The following is a 26,432-nucleotide window of genomic DNA, read 5'->3' as shown; positions in this document are numbered from 1 at the left end:
TTCCGGAAGTATCTGGATAAATTTTTGATTGTTTATCTGGATGATATTCTGTTTTTTTCTGATGATTGGGACTCGCATGTGGAGCAGGTCAGGATGGTTTTTGAGATTTTGCGTGAAAATTCTTTGTTTGTAAAAGGCTCAAAGTGTCTTTTTGGTGTACAGAGGGTCCCCTTTTTGGGGTTCATTTTTTCCCCTTCTGCTGTGGAGATGGACCCAGTCAAGGTCCGAGCTATTCATGATTGGACTCAACCCTCGTCAGTTAAGAGTCTCCAGAAGTTCTTGGGTTTTGCTAACTTCTACCGTCGTTTTATCGCAAATTTTTCTAGCGTTGTTAAACCGCTGACGGATATGACCAAGAAAGGCTCTGATGTAACTAACTGGGCTCCTGCTGCCGTGGAGGCTTTCCAGGAGTTGAAACGCCGGTTTACTTCGGCGCCTGTTTTGTGCCAGCCTGACGTCTCACTTCCCTTTCAGGTTGAGGTGGATGCTTCAGAGATTGGGGCAGGGGCCGTTTTGTCGCAGAGAGGCCCTGGTTGCTCCACTATGAGACCCTGTGCCTTTTTCTCTAGGAAGTTTTCGCCGGCAGAGCGAAATTATGATGTGGGCAATCGGGAGTTGTTGGCCATGAAGTGGGCATTTGAGGAGTGGCGTCATTGGCTCGAGGGTGCTAAGCATCGTGTGGTGGTCTTGACTGATCACAAAAATCTGATGTATCTCGAGTCTGCTAAACGCCTGAATCCTAGACAGGCCCGCTGGTCATTGTTTTTCTCCCGTTTTGACTTTGTGGTCTCGTATTTACCAGGTTCTAAGAATGTGAAGGCCGATGCTCTGTCTAGGAGCTTTGTGCCTGATGCTCCTGGAGTCGCTGAACCTGGGGGTATTCTTAAGGAAGGAATTATCGTGTCAGCTATTTCTCCAGATCTGCGACGTGTGTTACAGAGATTTCAGGCTGGTAGGCCTGACTCTTGTCCACCTGACAGATTGTTTGTGCCTGCTAAATGGACCAGCAGAGTCATTTCCGAGGTTCATTCCTCAGTGTTGGCAGGGCACCCGGGAATTTTTGGCACCAGAGATCTGGTGGCCAGGTCCTTTTGGTGGCCTTCCTTGTCAAGGGATGTGCGGTCATTTGTGCAGTCCTGTGGAACTTGTGCTCGAGCTAAACCTTGCTGTTCTCGTGCCAGCGGGTTGCTCTTGCCCTTGCCTGTCCCGAAGAGACCTTGGACACACATCTCTATGGATTTCATTTCTGATCTTCCGGTGTCTCAGGGCATGTCTGTCATCTGGGTGATATGTGATCGTTTCTCCAAGATGGTCCATTTGGTTCCTTTGCCTAAGCTGCCTTCCTCTTCTGATCTGGTTCCTGTGTTCTTCCAGAACGTGGTTCGTTTGCACGGCATTCCTGAGAATATTGTGTCGGACAGAGGATCCCAGTTTGTTTCCAGGTTCTGGCGATTCTTTTGTGGAAGGATGGGCATTGATTTGTCGTTTTGGTCCGCTTTCCATCCCCAGACTAACGGACAAACGGAGCGTACTAATCAGACTCTGGAGGCTTATTTGAGGTGTTTTGTCTCTTCTGATCAGGATGATTGGGTGACCTTCTTGCCGTTGGCTGAATTTGCCCTTAATAATCGGGCTAGTTCCGCCACCTTGGTTTCGCCATTTTTCTGCAACTCTGGTTTCCATCCTCGTTTTTCCTCGGGACATGTGGAGCCTTCTGACTGTCCTGGGGTGGATTCCGTGGTGGATAGGTTGCAGCAGATCTGGACTCATGTGGTGGACAACTTGAAGTTGTCACAGGAGAAGGCTCAGCGTTTTGCCAACCGCCGCCGCGGTGTGGGTCCCCGACTTCGCGTTGGGGATTTGGTATGGCTGTCTTCTCGATTTGTTCCTATGAAGGTCTCCTCTCCCAAATTTAAGCCTCGCTTCATTGGTCCTTACAAGATATTGGAAATCATTAATCCTGTATCCTTTCGTCTGGATCTTCCGGTGTCGTTTGCCATTCACAACGTATTTCATAGGTCCTTGTTACGGCGGTACGTTGTGCCTGTGGTTCCTTCTGCTGAGCCTCCTGCTCCGGTGTTGGTGGAGGGCGAGTTGGAGTACGTGGTGGAGAAGATCTTAGATTCTCGTCTCTCCAGGCGGAGGCTTCAGTACCTGGTCAAGTGGAAGGGCTATGGTCAGGAGGATAATTCCTGGGTGGTCGCCTCTGATGTGCATGCGGCCGATTTAGTTCGTGCCTTTCACGCCGCTCATCCTGATCGCCCTGGTGGTCTTGGTGAGGGTTCGGTGACCCCTCACTAAGGGGGGGGTACTGTTGTGAATTTACCTTTTGGCTCCCTCTAGTGGCTACTAGTGATTTGACTCTGGGTATGTCATTCATCCCTTGTATGCTCACCTGGGTCGTTAGGTCAGGGGTGTCGCTATATAAGCTCCCTGGACCTTCAGTTCAATGCCTGGCAACGTTGATATCAGAGCTAATCTGTAGTGCTCTGGTCTGCTGATCCTGGTTCCTGCTTGATTAAGCTAAGTCTACTTTCTTGCTTTTTGCTATTTGTTTTTGCTTTGCATTTTTGTCCAGCTTGTATATAATCTGTTTCCTGACCTTGCTGGAAGCTCTAGGGTGGCTGGTGTTCTCCCCCCGGGCCGTTAGACGGTTCGGGGGTTCTTGAATCTCCAGCGTGGATTTTTGATAGGGTTTTTGTTGACCATATAAGTTATCTTACTACATTCTGCTATTAGTAAGTGGGCCTCTCTTTGCTAAACCTAGTTCATCTCTGTGTTTGTCATTTCCTCTTACCTCACCGTTATTATTTGTGGGGGGCTTGTATCCTACTTTTGGGGTCTTTTCTCTGGAGGCAAGAGAGGTCTTTGTTTTCCTCTTCTAGGGGTAGTTAGCTCTCCGGCTGGCGCGAGACATCTAGCGACCAACGTAGGCATGTTCCCCGGCTACTTCTAGTGTTGGCGTTAGGAGTAGATATATGGTCAACCCAGTTACCACTGCCCTATGAGCTGGATTTTTGTACTTCGCAGACTTGCTGATATCTCTGAGACCCTCGCCATTGGGGTCATAACACACTGCAGCATGTAATCCACCATGTGCTGCAGACTGTCAACTGGCCAAGAAACGCTGTCCCCTGCTTGAGGCGTGATCTCTGCCTGCTCGTCATCACCCCACCCTCGCTGTACACACTGACTACTGGACAATTGTGTAACTCCCTCCTCTGGATGGATGTTTTCCTCCTCCATTGACTCCTCCTCATCCTCCTCACAAAGTGTCCCCTGCCTACGCGTTTGTGAGGAACCACGTGGCTCTGACTGTCCAGAAGATGATGGAAATGGTGAATCCTCATCCTCCACCTCTTCCACAACATCATCCCTTAGCGCTTGCAGTGATTTTTCAAGCAGGCAGATAAGGGGGACAGTCATGCTGACTAGTGCATCATCTGCACTCGCCATCCGCGTGGAATAATCGAAGGGACGCAAAACCTGGCAGACGTCCTTCATAGTGGCCCACTCTGTGGTTGTGAAATCTGAACGGCGCGGAGTGCGACTTCTTTGCAGCTGGTACTCCATTACTGCTTGCTGCTGCTCACACAACCGCTCCAACATATGTAACGTGGAATTCCACCTGGTAGGTAGGTCACATATGATGAGATGTTCTGGAAGGCGGAATCGGCACTGCAGAGCTGCAATGCGCGATTTTACCATGCTGGAACGCCGCAAGTGAGCACACTCTAGGCGGGCCTTGTGCAGCAGTGCATCAAGATCCGGATAGTCCCTCAAAAAACTCTGCACAACCAAATTGAGCACATGTGCCAGACATGGGATGTGAGTGAGGTTGCCGAGGCCCAGAGCTGCCACCAGATTTCGGCCATTATCACACACTACCATGCCTGGCTGGAGATTCGCTGCCACAAACCACACATCGCTCTCCTGCTTGATGGCATTCCAGAGCTCCTGCGCTGTGTGGCTTCGATTCCCCAAAGAAATTAATTTCAAGACGGCCTGTTGACGTTTGGCCACGGCTGTGCTCATGTCGCTCGTAACAGGTAAACGTACACGGGTCCATGTGGAGGTGGACTGTGACGGCTCCTGCAGCGACTATTCTGAGGAACTTGTGTAAGAGGAGGAGTCAATGCGTACAGACTGGATTCCTGCAATCCTTGGAGTGGGCAGGACACGTTCTGCGCCACTCGCACGATCTGTACCCGGCTCAACAACATTAACCCAATGGGCAGTGAGGGATAGGTATCGTCCCTGTCCATGTTGACTGGTCCACGCATCGGTGGTGAGGTGGACCTTGCTACTGACGGCATTCAGTAGCGCGTGTTTTATGTGTCCCTCCACATGCTTGTGCAGGGCAGGGACGGCTTGCCTGCTGAAATAAAAGCGGCTGGGCACATTGTACTGTGGGACTGCCAATGACATCAAGTCACGGAAGCTGTCAGTCTCCACCAGCCTGAATGACAGCATTTCCAGTGACAGAAGTTTGGCAATGCCTGCAGTCAGAGCCTGTGCTCGTGGGTGGTTTGCCGAGAAAGGCCGCCTTTTCTCCCATGCCTGTACTACCGATGGCTGTAGACTGGCCTGGGAGTGTGAGGATAACTGGGAACGTGGTGCTGCAGGTGGAATTACAGTGGGTCTCTGGACAACAGTGCCAGAGGTTCTTCCACGGCGATCCTGGGAGGAAGCCGAACCAGCTGCGTGTGAGCTGGAGGAAGAGGCAACACGAGCTGAAGAGGTGGTAGCTGCCGCTGTTGGTTGGCCTAGCTCTTCAGTGTGTTTTTCTAACTCCGCCGCGTGCCTGGTCCGCACATGTTTCCACATGTTGGAGGTATTGAGGTTGCTGACATTTCTCCCTCTTTTGACTTTGTGATGACACACCTTGCATTTGACACAGCAAATGTCATCTGCAACTGTGTCAAAAAAGGACCAGGCACTGCAAGTCTTGGGAGCGCCCTTTTTGGCTTTTGGAAGAGACACGCTCCTAACGGGTGCCAAAGTGGAGGCTACAGGATCCGCAGTCTTCCCCCTCCCTCTCCCTCTTTGGCCCGTTCGGGGAATGTCTTCCTCAGAGCTGCTCCACCACCTTCCTGTCCCTCATGCCAAGATGGGTCAAGGACCTCATCATCTACACTACCCTCTGCCACCAACTGCTCCTCCTGGGTAGTCTCAGCAGCAGAGCACGCACCAGAAAGTGGCACCTGAGTGTCATCAGCGGATGCGTCCTGCGATGTGGTGACCGGAGGCACTGGCCCACCCGCCTCTTCAGACTCAGAGAGAAAAAGCTGTTGGGCATCACTGCACACTGCCTCTTCTTCCATTTCTCCAATGCTGCTTGGCTGGCCCCCTGTTTCCAAGCCAAGAGATTCAGAGAACAGAAGTAGAGACGGCTCCTGTCCTGGGCTCTCTGTCTGCCTGGGCAATTTGGCAGGTGGTGAAGAGACAGATGGGTGCTCTCCAGTGCTCTGTGTCTGAGAGGATGTGACAAAAATTGAAGTCTATGCGTTAGCTGCCATCCATCCGACAACTACTCCAATTTGGTCTTCACGCAGCAGCGGTGTACGGCGCCCTACGACAAAGCTGCGCATGAAGGACTGTTCCCTGCTGAAACTGGGTGATGATGAGTCACCGGTGCCCGCAGCATGCACAGAATCCCCACGTCCTCTCCCTGCTCCGCGCCCACGTGCCTTACTCCCTGCCTTCTTCATCTTGGTTGACTGATAAAGATAAGCAGAAAAGTACTAACGGCTTTGTGTGCTTATTCCTGAACAGCTCCTAACAGGTATAAGAAACACTAATTTTCTGAAGTGTGGACTAGACTTTAATATGAGCTAACATGGACTACACAACTGTAAAGTGGTGTGTTTGGTGAACTTTATTATTTATTTATTTTGTGGGGGCTGAACTGACAACAGGGAGAGCTGCAGTCACACGGAGACCGTGCAGACAGCCATAAACGGCGCTGCAAGGCCCCAAAAACCTCCTCTGCATTATCCTATGCAGTGTTCTTCAACAATTTAGGTGGATACGGGTGGAAAGACACTAATAGGAATTTTTTAAAAAAATGTGCAGCAGCCTGCACTACTTAAAGAAAAGGAAAATGGATTTTACGGTATGACGCAGTGACGCACCCTGAGCTGGATACAACCGGCTATGGCTGCACACAGACTACAGGGCGAGCTGCAGTCACACGGAGACCATGCAGACAGCTGTAAACCGCGCTGCAAGGCCCAAAAACACTCCTCTACGTTATCCTATCTAGTGTTTTTCCACAATTTAGCTGGATACGGGTGGAAAGACACTAATAGGAATTTTTTGCAAAAATGTGCAGCAGCCTGCACTACTTAAAGAAAAGGAAAATGGATTTTACGGTATGACACAGTGACGCACCCTGAGCTGGATACAACCGGCTATGGCTGCACACAGACTACAGGGCGAGCTGCAGTCACACGGAGACCGTGCAGACAGCCGTAAACGGCGCTGCAAGGCCCAAAAACACTCCTCTACGTTATCCTATGTAGTGTTTTTCCACAATTTAGCTGGATACGGTGGAAAGTCACTAATACGAATTATTAGAAAAAATGTGCAGCAGCCTGCACTACTTGAAAAAAAAAAAAGAAAATAGAACAGTATGAGGCAGTGAACCACCCTCCCTGAACTGAATACAACCAGCTATGGCCTATGGCTGCACACAGACTAGAGAGTGGGCTACACACACACACAGAGACCTTGCAGATCGCTGTGAAAACAGCGCTGCAAGGCAAAAGCAAGGTGATTAGTAGGTGAACACAGCGGTTGCTAAATTAGCCTTGGAAAAGAACAATGAAGCAAATCGCTATCTCAACTGGCCCTCAGTCAGCACACAGCGTCCTGTCACTAACTGAATTCACAGCAGAGTGAGCGCAAAATGGCGCCAGCGACTTTTTAACTGCAGCATGACATCATTTCAGCAGCCAATCACAGCCTTGCCAGTAGTTACATGCCCACCATGCTGAACAGGATGTGCCCACACTCAGAATCATTCCTCATTGGCTGAATTCGTGCAGTTTGAATCCTGGGAACTTCTGATTCCGGTATCCGATATGCGGCAAGTATCGGATCTCGGTATCGGAATTCCGATACCGCAAGTATCGGCCGATACCCGATACTTGCGGTATCGGAATGCTCAACACTAATTAAGAGAATTAAAGCAAGTAGGTAGTGATGAGGCATTAAATAAATACAGAAAATTAAATAAATTCTGTAATGTTTGTGTTTGTTTGTTTTTTACATTCAACACATTAGCCGGATGATGGGACTACTACTGTCCCATCATTGGCTAATGTGTCAATCACTGTCATTGTAGCAGGCATAGCCGGATGGGACTTGTAGTCCCATTGGACGATGCCTGCACACAGACAAAAAGACTCCCGAGAGGCCCGCACAGACCCCCGAGAGTCCCGCACAGACCCCCGAGAGGCCTGCACAGACCCCCGACAACCTGCACAGACCCCTGAGAGGTCGGCATAGACCCCACCAGCACACACAGACACGCAGTCTCCGCCCATGCACCGCCCACACTCCATTATAGTGCATCATGACATAATTTCAGCAGCCAATCACAGCCATGCCATTAGTTAACATGCCTAACATGCATAACAGGATGTGCCCACACTTATTAGGATTCCTCATTGGCTGAATAAAATCAAACTGGCTAATTGCATTATGGGAACTTCCGATTCCGGTATTCGATATTGTAAAAGTATCGGAATTCAGTATCGGAACTCCGATACCACTGTTATAGAAGGGTTAATAGTTGCCTTTAAGTGCCTCTTGCCTTTAAGTGTTAGAATTACTAGAATCTGTTGACGCAGTAGTCTGATGGTCTCCTCTTCAAGGAGACTATACTCCTTATCATGTATGCTTTCAATAGTCAGCCACAACATGTTCTGAGTTATGGTAAATAAAGTATGACCCTGCGTGATGGTGGGGGCTACATGAGTTACATTGAAATACATTTGTTGTAAATGGTATAAAACATTGCTTTGGCTTTTAATATATCAGATAAAAGTGACTTGCTCACAGGATATGTGTGAGGTGTCTTTTTGTCTCCAAGCGCGCTTGTAAAATGACGGTCGTAACTACTTGATTTGGGTCTCACTGGTGATCTGTCAGCTGACATTGGGTCAGAACAAAAACAGCTACGACAGTTTTTGGTGCCCGAACGGGGGCCGTGGTAACCAGCCTTATTCGGAATCTGTATGTGGGAGCTTCCTGAGAGATTGGACATGCAAACACCAGCTGCAGCAAGGTGAGAAATGTTATTGTTACAATCTGTTTTGCACCTGCAATCTCTCTTCTGGATCTGTCCATACCTCTGGGTAAAAGGCTGCCAACACGGTTCAAAGAATCCACATCACCAGTGAGTTTTGTGTTTTGTCTGTTTATGTCCGTATGAGAGTTGAATAATAGAGTAATAAGATGATAATTGTTATCTGTATTATTTGTCAATATCCTAGTTGGTTATGTATTTGTTTAGTGTGTAATACAGAGCTGGGATAGACTCTGTGCAGTGTTGTTATTTTGGTCATTTTGGATTGGCAGTATATTATATGAAGCTGTATTTTGTATAAGGCCGTGGGTTTTGTTGTTTGGCCTTAAAGTGCTTTCAGAGTGTCAGTGGACACTGCTGCAGTTTAGTTTTATTCATATAGAGTTGTGTTAATTCCAAAAGTGCAAAATAGGCAGGCTGTATGTATGTATGTATGTCTATGAGAAGCTCTGAATGAGATGAGAGGTGAGCAAATGAGTAGAAGGGATAAATAGATGAATCCCTGATTGTTGAGGCGTTCCATTAGGTGTGGTCCTCTGTATGTGACAGAAGACATTATTCAACTCAGTTTGAGCTGAATTAGGTGGAGTGATTGAGATAAGGGATTTTCTTCATGTAAAAATCAACTGAAGAGGAAAAGAAAAAACACAATCCCTGAATGAGCACGTATGAATGAATTATCACATAAGTATCATTACTTATCTAACTGTTGTTGAAGGTCTAGGATGAATGAGTTGTGGATATTTTGAATGTACATTTAATTTACATCTGAGATTCAGTGAAACCTGTGTTATATATGGTTTGATACTGGATAGGTTTCTATGTGTGTCTATGTGTGTTTTGGCCGGACGCGGTCAGAATCAGCTTTTTCAAGTTATGCAGTGATTTGCCTATATAGAGAAACTGTTTTTAATTCCGAGAGGATGAATGTTTGAATGTTTTGTAGAGATTAAGTCTGAAAACTGCTGCGTTCTGTTTCTGTGTGTGTGAGGCACCAAGCCCTTATCTCAGTGCTGTGTACCAGATGGGAGGAGGGAAGCAAACCCCTGCGTGACTTGTTTGTGATTTCTCATCTCTGTGCTGTGGGCCAGAGGAAGGGGGACATGTAGCTGTATTCTAAGATCTCTGTCCTTGGTTTAGTACACGCTGAGATATTTGTGTTTAAACAATAGTACAATATTGTAAGTTGGAAATTGAAAGTGAAAAAGAACTGTGCCTATTTTAGAGGAAAACTTGTAAGTGATTGAAAAGATTGGTAAAAGATTCACCTGTTTCAAGTTGAGTGATTGATATAGCAAATTGAGGATCAACAGAGGAGGTAGCCAACTGCACGGCTGATGTAGTATAGGTGGTGTAACCTGCTACAGTCAGTCTACGGCATTAGGTGGTGTAACCTTGCCGTCCATGGAGCTGTGCTAGCCAGCTGATTTATCGAGTGGTAGGTGGTGTAACCTGCTCGGTGTTGTTGAGCGGATAAGTTGAAGCCATGGGCAACTTATTCTGTGTGCAGTCAGGGCCCCCAATGGGATCCAAAAACCGCTGTATAGATTGGAAAAAGGAAACAGTGAAAGATGTGAGAACTGAGATTGAAAAAGGCAAAAATGCCAGTGAGTGGATGTTTGGATGTTCAAAAAGGCACAGACAAAGGAGGAAAATAGCAAGTGAATAAATGGCGTCTGAGAAAGTGCAGCAGGACGGAAGTAAGGTGTATTATGAATGTTTTGATGCTTAAAAGTCCGACTATGACTGACACGTGTCTGGGTCTCTGGTTATACAAAGGTATAACCGTAGCAGTAAAGACAGATGGACTTGTAAACACTGTGGTCAGACAAACCCAGACTGGAGAAATACTTGTATGATCTGTGCTGCAACCCAACCTAAGAGAATTGCACTGAATCCTGTCCAGACAAGATCACATGTAGTGACATAAGAAGCTGACACAGGATTGTGGTTGGTGGATAGTGGGGACATTAACTTTTGGGAGTAGGCTGACAGTAATCCTTTTGGGAAGGAGCTGTAGACCAGCATGTCATGTCACCCCCAACCGGTCATCTAGTCACCCCCACCACCAGAGAACCAACCACATCAGGTAGGGTAAGACAGATACAGGAATATTATCCCTGGAGGCTCTCTGACTAGCTAGCCACGCAAAAACAATTGTCTGACCCTGAGAACCAACCTTTCCCATTTTTCAGATAAAGACAATATGATGGACGTATAAGTGCACCTGGGCAGGCCTAGGGAGTTAGTGAGCACAAAAGCAGGTGATGTACTAAGATGCAAATTAAGACTTTTACAGATGTGACAAAAGGAGAGAGTGTAGAGATGTACTTTGGACGGTTACAGCTGAAATGGGAAGACATGGGGTACAGTCCAGTAAACCAGTAAACCCACTTGATGTTAAAGTATTGGTAAATACATTCATTGACGGTATGACCAAAGACTTACGAGACGCAATACAGAGAGCCAGACCTGAATGGAGAAATGTAGATCCAAAAGATCTCCTGAAAGTCGCTAAAGAGTTGAACAAACTAGGACAATAAGACGTGTCATGTATGCTGGAGTACAAGGAAAACAGTAGAGACGTAGTGAGGGACCTAAGAACTTAGAAACAGTAAAGTGCTGGAATTGTGGAGAAAATGGACACTCAGACCAATTTACCACTTCCTTCACCTTCAGACTAGCAAACTGACAACCCAGTGACAAATGTGTGCCCTGTTCTTGTCCCCTCCGGACCTGGTGCTTCCTTGATGACCACCATACCAATGCCGGGAGGGAAAGAGACAGAATTCTTGATTGACACTGGGGCAGCCGGAACTGTGGTACACAAAGACTTGATAACGACAGACATGATTACTGACGAGACTGTGGAATGCGTGAGTGTAGAAGGACAAGCGACTGAAGCCCCTATGACTACACAAATAAGACTAGAATCACGAGACAGCCAAGAGGTGCTTACAAACTTATTGTTAGTGACAATTCCCCTATGAATTTGCTGGGAGCAGAGTTGAGTGCTGGCTAGACCACCATACAGTACTCTCCTGAGGGTATTACAGTCACAAGTCCCCTTTCATATAAACACTTGGTGCAGAGGGACGCCAGGGTCTTCCACATGCACATTATACCACAGGTAAATCATGCCCTATTATAGTTACACTTAATTCCATTCATTTACCAGTTTAGTAGTTTCCTTACACAAGATGGTATAGTTACCGTGTATTTCTAGGTTGTCTTCATATGATATATAGTTTTTTAGCCATTCATTATATTGGCTCAAACCATAGTCACTGTTTATTTGTCCTTTCCACTTCTTATACCTTATCGCAAGCAACTGGTATTGATATTTGGTATTTTTCAAATTCCTTCTTTTGTATCTGGAACTGTTAGTTATGGATTTATATAGGGCTGCTACCTTCTTAAAATAAGCTTGTGCTTTGCTGAGGCCTATGGCATTGTGCTCCCCCATTTTATGACTCAGCACCTTTCATAAAAATATATTTTCATATATATAATTTTCTTTTGGTAACATATTCTGTGAATCAAATTTAGTTCTTAAGGGGTACTATACCCAATCAAATATGGGTATAAATAATATTTGGACATTAATGTGTGACTTATATAAACACTTGTGTAATATTGCAGAACTGGTGTACATGGCAAGAGAAGTGAAAGTCACACCTGACACCAGAATATCTGAGGACAGGGAAAAGAGTCAGGTACCAGACACCGTTTGGGCAAGGGGAAAATCTGATGTGGGTCAGCTGCCCATTCCCCCTGTCATAATTAAATTAAAAGAAGGAACCACTACTCTCCGGTTAAAGCAATACCCCTTAAGTCTAGTCAAATCAATGTCCCTGAGCAGGGATATTAAAAAGTACGTTAAGGCAGGGGTTCTGGTGCAAAGATCTTCCCCCTGCAACACCCCTTTGTATTCCATTAAGAAGAAAAAGGACCCAAGGGTTCCCCTGACACAGAATAGTTCATGACTTACAGGCTATTAATGATGTTACAGTGAGTGTGATCTCAATTGTCCCTAATACACACACCGTACGGTCAAAAAATGTTTCACAGTCATTAATTTGGCAAGTGCATTCTTCTCTGTACCCCTGCACCCTGACTGTCAGTATCTTTTCTCTTTTACTCACGAAGGTAAACAATACTGTTGGACGGTCCTCCCACAAGGGGGAAAGAACTCCCCAACCATCTATTCAACAGCGATGGCAGGGATTCTTGAGCAGTGGCAACCACCTCATCCACAGACTGTACTATTGCAGTACGTGGATGAACTCTTGCTCTGCTGCCCGGACCAGACTGCAGTTTCCTTGCTGTGTTTTTTGGCAGAGAAGGGTTGCAGGGTCTCACGTGACAAATTACAGTATTGCAAACAAAAGGTGACATTTTTAGGACATTGTATTGCTGAAGGTACAAGACACCTGACTAAAGACAGGAAACAGGCAATACAAAATCTCCCTTTACCCAGGTCACACCAGCATTTACGTATTTTCCTAGGTTTGGTGACCTACTGTAGGCCTTGGATAAGGTCTGCTTCACAAATGATGCAACCACTCTATGACAGGTTGTCATCAAACCCCTACAATCTCACTCAAGAAGCAATTGATTCCTTCTATTCTCTGAAGCTGCTCATTGTGTCAGCCCCGGCCTTAGGCATTCCAAACTATGATCAGCCATTTTTTCTTATTTTGCACAGAGCAGGGAGGACATGCTACCACAGCACTGACACAACAGCATGGAGAGAAACAGAGACCAATAGCTTACTACTCAGCACAATTAGACTCAGTGATTAGAGGGTCTCCTACGTGTGTCCGTGTTGTAAGAGCTGCTGTATTACAGCTAGGCATGTGAGCTCACACTGACTTTTTCGTTTGACAATTTGTTCCCCACATGACATTAATGCCATACTCGTACAAGTTCAACCAAAACACCTGTCTATGGATAGACAGATCAAACTTGAATGTGCTCTAATACTAATTTAATGAATACATCACCCTCAAAAGATACAATGTTCTGAATACAGCCACTCATCTGCCTGTGGATTCAGAAAAGGGGGAATTGGTGACAGCATTAGGAAAAAAAAAAAAGTACTCTGGTACGTTGACATGACGCACAAACATGACTGCATAGGAACTGATGAAAAACCTGTTCCTAATGCATATCCTGAGGTTTTTACCTTTGTAGATGGCTCCAGATACCACCAGGATGGGCGATTCTACACTGGATGTGCAGTAGTATCCTCACATGAGGTAATCCGAGTTGAACCACTCCCTCCTCACATGTCAGTGCAGGAGGCAGAGTTGAAGGCACTCACTGAGGCGTGTAGAGCTGCTGCAGGTAAAGTCGCTAATATTTACACAGATTCGAATTGTGCATGGGGAATATCCCATGATTATCACCCTGTCTGGAGAAGCAGAACGTTTCTTACATCAGCCGGTAAGCCCATTAAAAATGCAGAGCTGGTGAAACAATTAGTGGAGGCATTGACGTTACCAGTCCAGGTTGGCATCGTCAAGGTAACAGCACACACGAACGGTGACTCTGTGGAGGTAGAGGGCAACAGAAGGGCGGACGAGGCTGCTAAAGTAGCAGCAAGGCGGCCTAGGGAGCAGTGGACGGTGGCGGAGAGTCAGCGTATTCCAGCCACACTGAGCCTAGATGTCCTGAAATCCCTCCAGCTGCCCAAACAGAGAAGGAACACGGGGGAGAATGGGAGCTGAGCTGAACTCAAAAGGAGTTTTGGGAGAATAAGGAGAAATTGTATTTACCAATGTCCCTGTTCCTAATAATGGCGCAAGCAACACCTGGCCCCACTCACACCTCAAAATGTCACATGTATCCATGGTAGATGCCTACCGGATTGCTCCTGGTTTCAGTTACGCAGCAGCAAAGCTCGTACGGTCATGCCTCATCTGTGCAAAGCACAACCCTGGTAAAACAGTAAAAAAAAATCCCTAAGAAAGCGACACCCAGGCCTCTCTACCCGTTTCAGAGACTGCAGACTGACTACATACAGCTACGCAAAGTAGGAGTGTGTGAAAAATGTCCTAGAATGTGTAGATCTCTTCTCTGGTTGGCTGGAAGCCTATCTGGTAAAATGTGCAAATGCTAAAGCGACTGCAGACAAACTGATGAAAGAACTGATCTTCAGGCATGGTGTCCCAGAAACCACAGAGAGCGACAGGGGTACACACTTCACGGGAGAAATATTGAGGGAAGTCATGCAGGCCCTGGGAGTACAGCAAGCATATCATGCACCATATAGACAACAAAGTAGTGGAAAAGTGGAGAGACTAAATGGGACACTTAAACTGAAAATTCAGAGGCCATGGCAGACACAGGAAAGAGCGGGGTAGAGTGCTTGTCTCTTGCACTCTTTCTAGTCAGACACACTCCAAATAGAAAGACAGGCTTGTCCCCTTTTGAAGTCCTGTTTAGTAGTTTGCCAGAGACTGGTCTGTACCTCCCACAGGTGCTACAAATGCAACACGGTGCTATAACAGCCCATGTCCAGGCCTTGCAGAAAAGACTTAATGTGGTGCATAAACATGTGTTTTCATCCATTCCAGATCTTAATGCCAGTGCGGACGCACATCTGCTGAATCCAGGTGATTGGGTGGTCATACACAGACACGTGAGGAGGAGCCTATATCCACGGTTTGATGGCCCTTGTAAAGTCCAGTTGACCACATTCATTTGAGGGAACGCCCACCTGGATCCATGCCAGTCACTGCAAAAAGATCTTTTCACTAGCAGAAAGACTGTTGTTCTAATCACCTTGCTGGCAGTGGTAGGATGTTTGCACCTTACAGAGACACTGAATACACTTTTAATTGTCGACAAGGACAAAAACTGCTGGACTGTTGGACCTGTACACACAGACCAGTATCTGCAAGGACTATGCTGCACTTTTCCATACCCCAGGAGCCAACGAGGGTATTAACACCACACTGCATACACAATGAGACTTGGACTCAGATTTTCTTGGTTCCTTAAGGTTCTTAATAAGACTAATACAATATAGAGACTTCTTTTTAAATCCAGCAAATTGGCTTAGCGGCCTAGAGGGATGGATTATTTTTGTCTTGACTTGACAGACTTGTATGCAAATTTTGTTGCTTTGCTTATTGTTTTATGTAGCCATAAAAGCGCTAATATATGTATTACCTAAGGCTGAACCTTCTGTAGTGTATCATAGGCCCCATATGGCCACTGCTGACGAGGAAGTTGAGTGTCCACACTGAGGGTGGATGGGCGAAGCAGGTAGAAAGTCCCCTTGTGGGTACTAGACCCATGAGACAGTAGCTCTCCTTTGTGGACATCAGCTGACCCCGTAGCAAAGGTTATACCATTTACAAAAGGGGGAAATTGTTATAGAAGGGTTAATAGTTGCCTTTAAGTGCCTCTTGCCTTTAAGTGTTAGAATTACTAGAATCTGTTGACGCAGTAGTCTGATGGTCTCCTCTTTAAGGAGACTATACTCCTTATCATGTATGCTTTCAATAATCAGCCACAACATGTTCTGAGTTATGGGAAATAAAGTATGACCCTGGGTGATGGTGGGGGCTACATGAGTTACATTGAAATGCATTTGTTGTAAATGGTATAAAACATTGCTTTGGCTTTTAATATATCAGATAAAAGTGACTTGCTCACAGGATATGTGTGAGGTGTCTTTTTGTCTCCAAGCGCGCTTGTAAAATGACAGGCGTAACTACTTGATTTGGGTCTCACTGGTGATCTGTCAGCTGACATTGGGTCAGAATGAAAACAGCTACGACGTCGCGAATATCGGCCGAAACCCGATATTGCAGTATCGGAATTCTCAACACTAGTTATAAAAGAGCCGCAGAACAATATTACAGGATGAACCCAGATTGGGGGACATTATACACTGACGAGCAGGGGCTGGCTGGCAAATTGTAGCCTGGGGGGCAAGCACACAGCAGTGACCCATGAGTAGTGGCCCATCCTTAAAGGGGTTGTCTGATCTTAAGCTACATATCTACAGTCACTATGTGTGAATCCTCATCTTGTGCGCACTGTGCGCCGTGAAGATTCTCTTGTGCCGGCGTCAGGAACAGGTGGTCTTGTGACCACAAGTATGCGATATATATATATTTCCAGCCACATCCCAACTAGACTGTTTCAGGCCTTGTTCAATACATTTAAAGACAAAAAATGGAGTTCATGTCCAAAAGAAGAATAATTAAATAATTTATTAATCAGTTTACAAAAAAGTACCCAACACATATGACAATACATTTCAAAAGATACAAAACATGATCCTTACAAAGGCACGAGAGGGTAATAGCACAGATCATAAAACCGATGCAGCACTCAGGCTGATGCCAGATATACAAAAAATACATGCATGATGCAGAGTCAAATGCAGTTAAACCTTGTATTGAAAGCTTGTTCAATACAGTTGCATTAAGCCATGCAAGTCTAGTTGGCATGTGTGCAAATCCCAAACTTGCAGTCACACACCCGCCAAATAACCACAGCACTGCGAGCAATGTGAGGATTCATAAGTATGCAGTCACATAGAATGACACAGAGTGAATGCACCAATGACACACACACAGCCCCACTGTATAATGACACACACACCCACTATATAATGACACACTCACACAGCCCCACTGTATAATGACACACACACACCCACTGTAAAATAACACACACACACACACACGCACTGCCCCACTGTATAATGACACACAGCCCCACTGTATAATGACACACACACCCACTATATGACACACACACACACGCACTGCCCCACTGTATAATGACACACATACATGCACAACCCCACTGTATAATGACACACGCACACACGCACAGCCCCACTGCATAATGACACACACACAGCCCTACTGTATAATGACACACGCAGCCCCACTGTATAATGATGCATACACACACGCACAGCCCCACTGTAAGACACACACAAGCACAGCCTCACTGTATAGTGACACACACACGCACAGCCCCACTGTATAATGACGCGTACCCATGCACAGCCCCACTGTACAATGACACACACACACGCACAGCCCCACTACATAATGACACAATGACACACGCACAACTCCACTCTATAATGACACACACGCACAGCCCCACTGTATTATTATTATTATTATTATTATTATTATTTATATAGCACCATTGATTCCATGGTGCTGTACATGAGAAGCGGTTACATACAAATTACAGATATCACTTACAGTAAGCAAACTAACAATTACAGACTGATACAGAGGAGCCAGGTCCCTGCCCTTGCGGGCTTACATTCTACGGGATGGTGGGGAAGGAGACAATAGGTTGAGGGTTGCCGCAGCTCTGGTGTTGATGAGGCAGTAGCTTCGGTAGTGATGAGGAGGCAGCGGGGTCAGTGCAGGCTGTAGGCTTTCCTGAAGAGGTGAGTTTTCAGGTTCTGTCTGAAGGATCCGAAGGTGCTGGATGATCGGATGTGTTGAGGCAGAATTTCAGAGGATGGGGGATATTCAAGAGAAGTCTTGGAGGCGGTTGGGTGAGGAGCGGATTAGTGTGGAGGAGAGAAGGAGGTCTTGGAAGGACCGGAGATTACGTGAGGGAAGATATCGGGAGATTAGTTCAGAGATATATGGAAGAGACAGGTTATTAATGGCTTTGTAGGTCAGTATTAGTCATTTGAACTAGATACGCTGAGGGAATGGGAGCCAGTGAAGAGATTTGCAGAGGGGAGAAGCGGAGGAGTAGCGAGGAGAGAGATGAATTAGTCGGGCAGTGGAGTTAGGCCATGTGCACACGTTCAGGATTTTTTGCGTTTTTTCGCTATAAAAACATGATAAAAACGCTAACCTATGCCTCCTATTATTTACAGTGCATTCCGCATTTTTTGTGCAAATGTTGCGATTTTTTCCGCGAAAAAATCGCATCGCGGAAAAAAAAGCAACATGTTCATTAAAAATGCGGAATTGCGGGGATTCCGCACACCTAGGAGTCCATTGATCTGCTTACTTCCCGCACGGGGCTGTGCACACCATGCGGGAAGTAAGCAAATTATGTGCGGTTGGTACCCAGGGTGGAGGAAAGGAGACTCTCCTCCACGGACTGGACACCATATAAGTGGTAAAAAAAAAAGAATTAAAATAAAAAATAGTGATATACTCACCTTCGATGTCTTCCCGCCTCTCAGGTGCATGCTGCCGCTTCGGTTCCTGTAGCTGGTGTGCGGTGAAGGACCTGCGATGACGTCACGGTCCTGTGATTGGTCGAGACCGGTCATGTGACCGCTCACGTGACCGCGACGTCATGGAAGGTCCTGCGCGCACACACCATCTATACGGAACGGACGCCGCTGAGGTCTGCAGGTGAGTATAAGCATTTTTTTTATTTTTTTTATTTTTTTTAAACATTCTATCTTTTACTATTGATGCTGCATAAGCAGCATCTATAGTAAAAAGTTGGTCACACTTGTCAAACAGTATGTTTGACAAGTGTGACCAACCTGTCAAGTCAGTTTTCCAAGCGATGCTACAGATCGCTTGGAAAACTTTAGCATTCTGCAAGCTAATTACGCTTGCAGAATGCTAAAAAAAAGTGAAAAAAACGGGAAAAAAAACGCAAAAAAAAAAAATGCGGATTTCTTGCAGAAAATTTCCGGTTTTCTTCAGGAAATTTCTGCAAGAAATCCGGACGTGTGCACATACCCTTAAGGATGGACTAGAGAGGTGCAAGGGTGTTAGCAGGGAGGCCACAGAAAAGGATGTTGCAGTAGTCGAGGCGGGAGATGATGAGGGCATGCACAAGCATGTTAGTAGATTGAGGGTTGAGGAAAGGACAGATTCTGGAGATACTTTTGAGCTGGAAGTGACAGGAGGTGGAAAGAGCTTGGATGTGTGGTTTGAAGGACAGGGCAGAGTCAAGGGTTACTCCGAGGCAGCGGACTTCCGGTACGGGGGAAAGCGTGATGTTGTTAATTGCGATAGATAGGTCAGGTAAGGAAGATCTGTGAGATGGAGGAAAGATGCCACCGTTCTGAACATGCAAACACAACTTCGGGAGATGTTTTCAGACCACCTACTAATCCCCTAGAGTTGTGGAATGAGTTTAAGGAACATTTTGTAAAAGACTACTGTCACAGATACCACAATTACACAGAAGATTGCATCAATTGTATAATGACACACACACACAAGGCCCCACTACATAAAGACACACACAGCCCCACTGTAAAATGACACACAAACACGCACAGCCCCACTGTATAATGACCCACACACAGGGCCCCACTGTATAATGACACATGCAAAGGAAAACACACATAGGAAAACATACATACACACACATACGAAAACACACACACACATACATAGGAAACGCATACACACGCACACACACACATAGGGAAAAACACATACATACACACACACACTTCCAGGGAAACACACACACACCCAGGAAAACACATACACACAGGAAGAGAAAGATACACTCCGGCACACTGGGGTAAATTTAAACAAATTTTGTTGCGGTATCGGAATTCCGATACCGGGATTCCGATACTTGCCGCGTATCGGATACCGGAATCGGAAGTTCACAGATTCAAACTGCACAAATTCAGCCAATGAGAATGATTCCAAGTGTGGGCACATCCTGTTCAGCATGGAGGGCATGAAACTACTGGCATGGCTGTGATTGGCTGCTGAAATGATGTCATGATGCAGTTTAAAAGTCGCTGGCGCCATTTTGCGCTCACTCTGCTGTGAATTCAGTTAGTGACAGGACGCTGTTTGCTGACTGAGGGCCAGTTTAGAGATAGCGATTTGCTTATTTGTGCTTTTCAAAGGCTAATTTAGCAACCGCTGTGTTCACCTACTATTCACCTTGCTTTTGCCTTGTAGCGCTGTTTTCACAGCGATCTGCAAGGTCTCTGTGTGTGTGTGTGTGAGTGCAGCCCACTCTCTAGTCTGAGTGCAGCCACATAGGCCATCCATAGCTGGTTGTATTCAGTTCAGGGAGGGTGGTTCATTGCCTCATACTGTTCTTTTTTTTTTTTTTCCAAGTAGTGTAGTCTGCTGCTAATTTTTTCAAAAAATTCCTATTAGTGTCTTTCCACCCGTCTCCAGCTAATTTGTGGAAAAACACTACATAGGATAACGTAGAGGAGGGTTTTTGGGCCTTGCAGCGCCGTTTACGGCTGTCTGCACAGTCTCCGTGTGACTGCAGCTCGCCCTGTAGTCTGTGAGCAGCCATAGCCTGGTTGTCTCCAGCTCAGGGTTCTTCACTGCGTCATACCGCAAAATCAATTTTCATTTTGTTTTAAGTAGTACAGGCTGCTGCACATTTTTTCAAAAAATTCCTATTAGTGTCTTTCCACCCGTCTCCAGCTAACTTGTGGAAAAACACTACATAGGATAACGTAGAGGAGGGTTTTTGGGCCTTGCAGCGCCGTTTACAGCTGTCTGCACGGTCTCCGTGTGACTGCAGCTCTATCTGTTGTCAGTTCAGCCCCCAAAAAATAAATAAATAATAATAAATAATAAAGTTCACCAAACACACCAGTGACACCACTTTACATTTGTGTAGGCCACATTAGCTCATATTAAAGTCTAGTCCACACTTTAGAAAATTAGTGTTTCTTATACCTGTTAGGACTCGGAGTTGTTCAGGAATAAGCACACAAAGCCGTTAGTACTTTTCTGCTTATCTTTATCAGTCAACCAAGATGAAGAAGGCAGTGAGTAAGGCACGTGGGCGCGGAGCAGGGAGGGGACGTGGGGATTCTGTGCCTGCTGCGGGCACCGGTGACTCATCAGCACCCACTTTCACCAGGGAACAGTCATTCATGCGCAGCTTTGTCGCAGAGCGCCGTACACCGCTGCTGCGTGAAGAACAAATTGAAGCCGTTGTCGGATGGATGGCAGCTAATGCATCAACTTCAATTAGTGCCACATCCTCTCAGACACAGAGCACTGGAGAGCAGCCATCTGTCTCTTCACCACCTGCCAAATTGCCCAGGCAGACAGAGAGCCCAGGACAGGAGCCGTCTCTACTTCTGTTCTCTGAATCTCTTGGCTTGGAAACAGGGGGCCAGCCAAGCAGCATTGGAGAAATGGAAGAAGAGGCAGGGTGCAGTGATGCCCAACAGCTTTTTCTCTCTTTCTCTGAAGAGGCGGGTGGGCCAGTGGCTCCGTTCACCACATCGCAGGCCGCATCAGCTGATGATGACACTCAGGTGCCACTTACTGGTGCATGCTCTGCTGCTGAGACTACCCAGGAGGAGCAGTTGGAGGCAGAGGGTAGTGTAGATGATGAGGTCATTGACCCATCTTGGCGTGAGGGACAGGAAGGTGGTGGGAGCAGCTCTGAGGAAGAGATTCCCCGTACAGCCCAAAGAGGGAGAGGGAGGGGGAAGACTGCGGATCCTGCAGCCTCCGCTTTGGCACCCGTTAGGAGCATGTCTCTTCCAAAAGCCAAAAAGGGCGCTCCCAAGACTTGCAGTGCCTGGTCCTTTTTTGACACAGTTGCAGATGACATTTGCTATGTCAAATGCAAGGTGTGTCATCAAAAAGTCAAAAGAGGGAAAAATGTCAGCAACCTCAATACCTCCAACATGTGGAAACATGTGCGCACCAGGCACGCGGCGGAGTTAGAAAAACACACTGAAGAGCTAGGCCAACCAACAGCGGCAGCTACCACCTCTTCAGCTCGTGTTGCCTCTTCCTCCAGCTCACACGCAGCTGGTTCGGCTTCCTCCCAGGATCGCCGTGGAAGAACCTCTGGCCCTGTTGTCCAGAGACCCGCTGTAATTCCACCCGCAGCACCACTTTCCCAGTCATCCACACACTCCCAGCCCAGTCTATAGCCATCGGTAGTACAGGCATGGGAGAAAAGGTGGCCTCTCTCATCAAACCACCCACAAGTACAGGCTCTGACTGCAGGCATTGCAAAACTTCTGTCACTGGAAATGCTGTCATTCAGGCTGGTGGAGACTGACAGCTTCCGTGACTTGATGTCATTGGCAGTCCCACAGTACAATGTGCCCAGCCACTTTTACTTCAGCAGGCAAGCCGTCCCTGCCCTGCACAAGCATGTGGAGGGACACATAAAACACGCGCTACTGAACGCCGTCAGTAGCAAGGTCCACCTCACCACCGATGCGTGGACCAGTCAACATGGACAGGGGCGATACCTTTCCCTCACTGCCCATTGGGTTAATGTCGTTGAGCCGGGTACAGATCGTGCGAGTGGCGCAGGACGTGTCCTGCCCACTCCAAGGATTGCAGGAATCCATTCTGTACGCATTGACTCCTCCTCTTACACCAGTTCCTCAGAATCATCGCTGCAGGAGCCGTCACAGTCCACCTCCACATGGACCCGTGATGAACGTTTACCTGTTACGACCGACATGAGCACAGCCGTGGCCAAACGTCAACAGGCCATCTTGAAATTAATTTCTTTGGGGAATCGAAGCCACACAGCGCAGGAGCTCTGGAATGCCATCAAGCAGGAGAGCGATGTGTGGTTTGTGCCAGCGAATCTCCAGCCAGGCATGGTAGTGTGTGATAATGGCCGAAATCTGGTGGCAGCTCTGGGCCTCGGCAACCTCACTCACATCCCATGTCTGGCACATGTGCTCAATTTGGTAGTGCAGAGTTTTTTGAGGGACTATCCGGATCTTGATGCACTGCTGCACAAGGTCCGCCTAGAGTGTGCTCATTTGCGGCGTTCCAGCATGGCAAAAGCGCGCATTGCGGCTCTGCAGCGCCGACACCGCCTGCCGGAACATCGCATCATATGTGACCTACCTACCAGGTGGAATTCCACATTACATATGTTGGAGCGGTTGTGTGAGCAGCAGCAAGCTGTAATGGAGTACCAGCTGCATCAGGCGCAAAGAAGTCGCACTCCGCGCCGTACAGACTTCACAACCACAGAGTGGGCCACTATGAATGACGTCTGCCAGGTTTTGTGTCCCTTTGATTATTCCACGCGGATGGCGAGTGCAGATGATGCACTAGTCAGCATGACTGTCCCCCTTATCTGCCTGCTTGAAAAATCACTGCAAGCGCTAAGGGATGATGTTGTGGAAGAGGTGGAGGATGAGGATTCAGCATTTCCATCATCTTCTGGACAGTCAGCGCCACGTGGATCCTCACAAACGCGTAGGCAGGGGACAGTTTGTGAGGAGGATGAGGAGGAGTCAATGGAGGAGGAAGACATCCGTCCAGAGGAGGGAGTTACACAATTGTCCAGTACCCAGTGTGTACAGCGAGGGTGGGGTGATGACGAGCGGGCAGAGATCACGCCTCCAGCAGGGGACAGCGTTTCTTGGGCAGTTGGCAGTCTGCAGCACATGGTGGATTACATGCTGCAGTGCCTGAGAAACGACCGCCGCATCGCCCACATTCTCAACATGTCTGATTATTGGGTGTTCACCCTCCTCGATCCTCGCTACTGGGACAACGTAGAAAGCCTCATCACACCGTTGAACCGGGAGCAAAAAATGCGGGAGTACCAAGACACACTGGTGAATTCCATCATCTTCTCCATTCCAACTGAGAGAAGTGCTGCTAGTGCATTCCAAAGCAGCTCAGTGCGTCCAGGCAGTGGTGGAGGCTCTGCACAAAGAGGGAGCAGAAGCAGTGCCTCTGCCCAAGGCAAGACCAGTATGGCCCAACTGTGGCACAGTTTTCTGTGCCCGCCACAAAAGTCTACACCATCACAGACGGCTCCAGTCAACAGGAGGCAACGGTTCCGTCAGATGGTGACAGACTACATGTCTTGCCCTCTTGCTGTACTCCCAGACGGCTCTTCACCTTTCAAGTTTTGGGTCTCAAAGCTGGATACATGGCCAGAGCTAAGCCAGTATGCATTGGAGGTGCTGTCTTGCCCTGCGGCCAGTGTATTATCGGAACGTGTCTTTAGTGCTGCAGGTGGTGTACTAACTGACCGTCGCATGCGACTATCCTCCGATAACGTTGACCGGCTTACTTTCCTGAAAATGAACAAGGCCTGGATCTCGCAGGAATTTGCCACTCCTCTTCCTGATTAAATAATTAGGTGACTGTCTACAGTATCCAGGTCTCCTGTTGTGTTCATCTTTCTACCACCTGAACTTTAATTCCTGGGCTCCAACACCGCCAGTTGAGGCTCAGAAGTGCCGTCTGCACAGTCCAAACATACGACCCAGTGTTATTGGGTTTCAGTAACGTCAGCTGATCCCCAGCTGTGTAGCCGGCAATGTGTCCTGCGACCACCACGCTGACACAACAACTGAAATGTAAGGGAACCTGTCCCCCCCCAAGGCGTTTGTTACTGAAAGAGCCACCTTGTGCAGCAGTAATGCTGCACAAGGAAAAGGTAGCTATTTTTGTTTAGCTCCTTGCACACGCAGAACTTAACACTTATAAAATGTGTCCACTGATACCGTAAAACCGTCCCGGAGGTGGGACTTTCCTTCGTAATATGACGCAGCACAGCCGTCATTCCTACCCCCTTGGCTCCGTGCCCCGGCTCCTCAGTGTTGTTTGATTCCGTCCCGGAGCCTGCGCTGTTATGTTATCCCTTGGCCAGGCACACGTAACGCTGCCCATCTTCTGACATCATTTGGTGTCAGGCTGGCTGCGCCTGTGCGTCCGCGCTGGCCGAGAGCCCGCCTCGCAGTGTCTTCTGATTTAATCCCACTGGGGGCCTGAGATCCATGGACATGCGCAGTGCATATCTGAACCTCCGCCTCTCACTCATCTCCCTACGCCTTCTTCAGACTGTGCGCCGTCAGCTGATCCCTAATAGCATGCCACGGCCGTGACACCGCACAGTCTGAAGAAGCCGTAGGGAGGGGAGTGAGAGGCGAGGATATGCACTGCGCATGGCCACGGATCCCAGGCCCGCGGTGGGATTACATTAGACGATACTGCGAGGCGGGCTCTCGGCCAGCGCGGCCGCACAGGCGCAGCCAGCCTGACACCAAATGATGTCAGAAGATGGGCAGCGCTAAGTGTGCCTGGCCAAGGGATAACATAACAGCGCATGCTCCGGGACGGAATCAAACAACGCTGAGGAGCCGGGGAACGGCGCCAAGGAGGTAGGAATGACAGCTGTGCTGCTTCATATTATGAAGGAAAGTCCCACCTCCGGGACGGTCTCACGGTTTCAGGGGACACATTTTATAAGTGTTTAGTTCTGTGTTTGCAAGGAGCATCATGAAAAGAGCCACCTTTTCCTTTTGCATCTTTTGTGCTGCACAAGCTGGCTCTTTCAGCTACAAACGCCTTGGGGGGGGGGTTAAAGGTTCCCTTTCGACTTTCTCCAATCAGGCTTCGGCCTACATTGTGTTCCTCTGCTTCTCCTGCTGTCCCTGGGCTCCAACACCGCTAGTTGTTGCCTGGTAGTGCTGTCCGCACAGTCCCAACAGTCGCTCCTCTGTTATTGGGGTTCAGTAACGTCAGCTGTTCCCCTGCTGTGTGTGTGGCAATCCCTCCTATCTCCTCCACCTCCACCTCCCCCTCCTGTCCCTGGGCTCCAACACTGCTAGTTGCCATCCAGAAGTGCTGTCCGCACAGTCCCTCCTCTGTTATTGGGGTTCAGTAACGTCAGCTGTTCCCCTGCTGTGTGTGTGGCAATCCCTCCTATCTCCTCCACCTCCACCTCCCCCTCCTGTCCCTGGGCTCCAACACCGCTAGTTGCCGTCCAGAAGTGCTGTCCGCACAGTCCCAACAGTCCCTCCTCTGTTATTGGGGTTCAGTAACGTCAGCTGTTCCCCTGCTGTGTGTGTGGCAATCCCTCCTATCTCCTCCACCTCCACCTCCCCCTCCTGTCCCTGGGCTCCAACACCGCTAGTTGCCGTCCAGAAGTGCTGTCCGCACAGTCCCAACAGTCGCTCCTCTGTTATTGGGGTTCAGTAACGTCAGCTGTTCCCCTGCTGTGTGTGTGGCAATCCCTCCTATCTCCTCCACCTCCACCTCCCCCTCCTGTCCCTGGGCTCCAACACCGCTAGTTGCCATCCAGAAGTGCTGTCCGCACAGTCCCAACAGTCCCTCCTCTGTTATTGGGGTTCAGTAACGTCAGCTGTTCCCCTGCTGTGTGTGTGGCAATCCCTCCTATCTCC

Source organism: Ranitomeya variabilis, chromosome 2, assembly GCF_051348905.1.
Source record: "Ranitomeya variabilis isolate aRanVar5 chromosome 2, aRanVar5.hap1, whole genome shotgun sequence".
Lineage (NCBI taxonomy): Eukaryota > Metazoa > Chordata > Amphibia > Anura > Dendrobatidae > Ranitomeya > Ranitomeya variabilis.
This window is presented reverse-complemented; position numbering follows the sequence as displayed.